Source organism: Cyprinodon variegatus, unplaced genomic scaffold (assembly GCF_000732505.1).
Source record: "Cyprinodon variegatus isolate N-32 unplaced genomic scaffold, C_variegatus-1.0 Scaffold832, whole genome shotgun sequence".
NCBI classification, from domain to species: domain Eukaryota; kingdom Metazoa; phylum Chordata; class Actinopteri; order Cyprinodontiformes; family Cyprinodontidae; genus Cyprinodon; species Cyprinodon variegatus.
Window position 1 is genome coordinate 120,419 of NW_015151285.1, and position 3,899 is coordinate 124,317.

Sequence of the window (3,899 nt, forward strand, 5' to 3'; positions counted from 1 at the left end):
ATATGTTTTTTTTCATATATATATTTATATACATATTACAAGGTAATGAAAGATGGTGAACCTTTGTCGATCAGTGGGCGGGGCTAACGCGGATTCCACTGGGGGCTGGAGCTGCTCACCAGATGAGCTGTAATTATGCCAATGTCAAACACCTTTTTAAAATAAAACTATTTCTATCCATAATTGCATGTATATATTATTAACTTTAGTGTGAAAAAACAGGAAGAAGTTGTCCTCTTTTCAAGTGAGAAGTAGCCAATCAGACGTCGGGATTTCCATTGAGGCAGCTCTAGTCCCGCCCATTGAGTTTGATGGATGAACAGTCAAAAAGATTTCATGGGGTCTGTTAAATATGGATAAATAAAGAAATAGAAATGAATTTATTTAACTGAAATTACATTTATCTGTTTATTGTAATATTTTAAATGTATTAAAACTTATTCAGTGATAGGTTTACTTTTTTACTTTACGTTTAGTTGTTAAATGAAACCTATTCTATAATTTTGATTTTATTAAACATGCAATGATGTCATGGTACATGTATTTGTTTCAGGGTTTATTTAATTGAAAATTGAATGGTTCATTTATTTATTTAATTTTATATTTTGTTATTTTATAATACATGTATTTCAGGCTCCATTCCACTTTTCATCACATGTATTAGGATTTTTTCCCCCCATGTATATATTCTTATACTGTGTAATTCCAGTTTTGCATTCATCCAAAAGTGAAAGCATTTGTCCATACATTCTATTATGTTTTTTTATTGTAATTGTGTTTTTTTATCTTATATTTACATTAAAATCCTTTTAAAATGGATTAAGAAGTTTAAAAAGTAATAAAACTGACACCAATCAGCAATGTGAACAATTTATTTAATTAATCTATTGTTTTTATCAAAATTATTCATAAACAAAGCCTCTTACTAGCAGTTTAATTGACATTTATATGCTCCAAACAGGCAGAAAACAAATATAAAAGTGTCATTGCTTTCTCTAAACTTACTGATCTGTAAATTCATATGTGATGGACATTGTGTGTTTAATCCGGCACCTGGACTAACCACAGAAACAGAGGAATGGGAATTAGGATTAATGTGTCAGATTAGCATTTTAGGTCAAATATGAGGTTCTGTATTATGTTGGGAAATAGAAAGCTTCTCTGCTTTTCTCTCAGTTTCATTTTTTCTTTTTCACCAGGAGGAGCATTGGTGCAACTCACTGTTTTCTTTGAATAAAAAAATAAATAAAAAAAATACAACACAGGAATATCTGTAATATAATTATTTATTTTCGTCAGCTAACACCAGATTATTCATTGTTTATGTTGGCAGTCTGTCTGAGTATTTCACTTTTGGAATCAGGGAACTGTCAAAGTTGACTCATTAAAACTCAGCTGCATGAAAGAATGTTGTTTTGTGACTGTAGCTCCAATACTCATTCGCTAACCTGTACTCCATCAGAGTAGAAAGAAAAAAACGTCTCCAGAAAATCGAACAACGTTAAGTTGCTCCCTGAGGGACGCTGTTGATTCCAGTGTTTTCTGACTTCCTGAAGGAGTGAAATGGGTCACGAGTGGAGCTGAGTGTGCAGAGGAGATAAAGCTGAGCTGTCTTTCACACCACGGCTCTCCTGAGGTCTCACACACAAACGGACATGAACTCACGGAGCACGTTCTGAATTCTCAGAAGAGACATTCTCAGTTTAGAAATCACCGTTTGGATCGCAGGACATGATCGACCATCTGATCCACACATTTAAAGGGGTCATAGAATGCAAAACCGAGTTTACATTGCCATAGATGAACAATGATACTTCAGTGGGGGAAATGGAGAAATTCAAAACGCATCGACACCTCCTTTCTCTGCAAATCTCACTATTCTAAACTTCCACCATAAAACAGGCGAATCCAAACGAAGCAGTGAGTTGACATAAACTCATGTATCCCTTTAGAAATGTACAAAACAAACCAAAAAGTGAGCAATTAAATAGTTTTTTGTACATGACTAAAGGCATACAAACCTGTTTAGATAGTTTAAAGTCTATTTTTTGCACAAAATTAAAGGGATAAAATAAAGGGATGAACTGATTGTCACAGACTGCATCAAACTGACCATATCAATGCGTTATTTGCACCATGTGTTTTTTTCCTCCCACAACGTTTATGTTTGATCACTGCTGCACTTGAAGAAACGGAAATGTCATGAGAGCTGTGCAAAACGAAATTTTGTTTTTGTGTACATTCTGTTTATAATTCTGCTGAGATTTCTTCCTGTTAAAAGGGAGTTTTTCCTCTCCACTGTCGCTACAGGCATGGTTAGTGTGAGGGATTGCATTCAGGTCAATGTGTCAATGCAATCAACTGGTTTTCCTTAGATAGAAAACTTTGAATCAATGTGACTGGATGATCTGGTGAACTGTAGAGTGCCTTGAGATGACATTTGTTGTGAATTGGTGCTATATAAGTAAACTGCATTGAATTAAATTGAAACTAACAATAAAGTTAGACTAAGTATTGAGGTCGTCTATATGAGGTGATTTTTATCTGTCCTGCATCCTGATTCAGAAGTCAAACTGGACGAAACAGAACTGACGGTTTATCGGATTACACAAATAAATAAGGAATATTTGAAAGAAACAACAGTTTCTATTGTCGGACCAGAAAAATATACAAAATAATTTAAAGAAAAGTTGATCTGAATGGAAAGATTGAGTAATGAGACATTTTAAAATGTGCAAAACATTACAGAAAAACGCAAAAGGTCAAAGCAGTGGCATGAAGAAAAGCTTTATTTTTCATTTATCAGCAAAGGCAACTCTAAACAAATAAGAGCTTAAACGGATTCAAAACAAGTTGCAGCAGTTTTACAGTCACCTGGGAGTTTGTTCCAGTTTAGTGCAGCACAAGATGATTCTATAGAATAAGTACAGGGAGGCTTCATGCAGCGTTTACAGCATGATTCAGCAGAAAAACAGCCAGAAGGAACATTGGCAGTAATGCTTTTAAGCTTTTATCTAACCAGCTCTTAAAAAAACCTCACCTCATGACTATATAGATAGACAGAGCACCTATATAGCACCAATATAGAAAAAGGTGCTGATAAAGATACTGTCAGCAAAAAATGCAAGAACTAAGCATTGTTTTTACAGTAGAAAAAGTTACGACCTTCATCATAATTCTGTTGCTAATTCAGAACAAAGATGCATTTTTTTTAACGCTTGTTTCTATGGAAGAGCAGAACCACCACATTACCTAAAATCATTATGAGCTCATCTGACTACAATCAGGTGGTTCTCTAGCTTCTAACCATTTCGATCATTTAGAGCCCTTCACACCTCGTCGATTTAGCCAGCTTATACCCGACCTCCCAGAATCTTCTAAAACGCTGGCATTTCTATTTTATAACTTTCTATTATATTTCTCTCCAGGATGGAGTCACAGCCAAACAGGAACAGAGCAGATGAAGCTAATATGAGAAAAAGCAGAGAGAGCAGAACATTAGAGATTGAACTAACAGATTCTGTAGAGTGGGAGAATAGAGATAAGAAATGACAGTGACCGGATGTGTAGAATTTCAGGCATAAGATTCAGTTTAACAAACGTTTAAACAGACCAGATGACAATAATAAGCTTCCAATGAGCTTCAGGAGAAACGGTCTCTCCATCCCAGATCTGATCTAGCAACAGTAACGTTGTTAAACACATTTAAAGACGTAGGGAAACGGCTGTTCCAACCGTTGCATTTCTGAATTCTCCCGAGTGGTGCACGACTTTACACAAGTAAATAAAGTGAATGTGATTGGTTGTCTATCTAGGGGGCGGGATTGTTGTGCTGGAAGGTTCTCAAGCAAGTTTGGTTGTGGTCGGTTTGTCTGAAGCATCATGCTAACCGGTTAGCA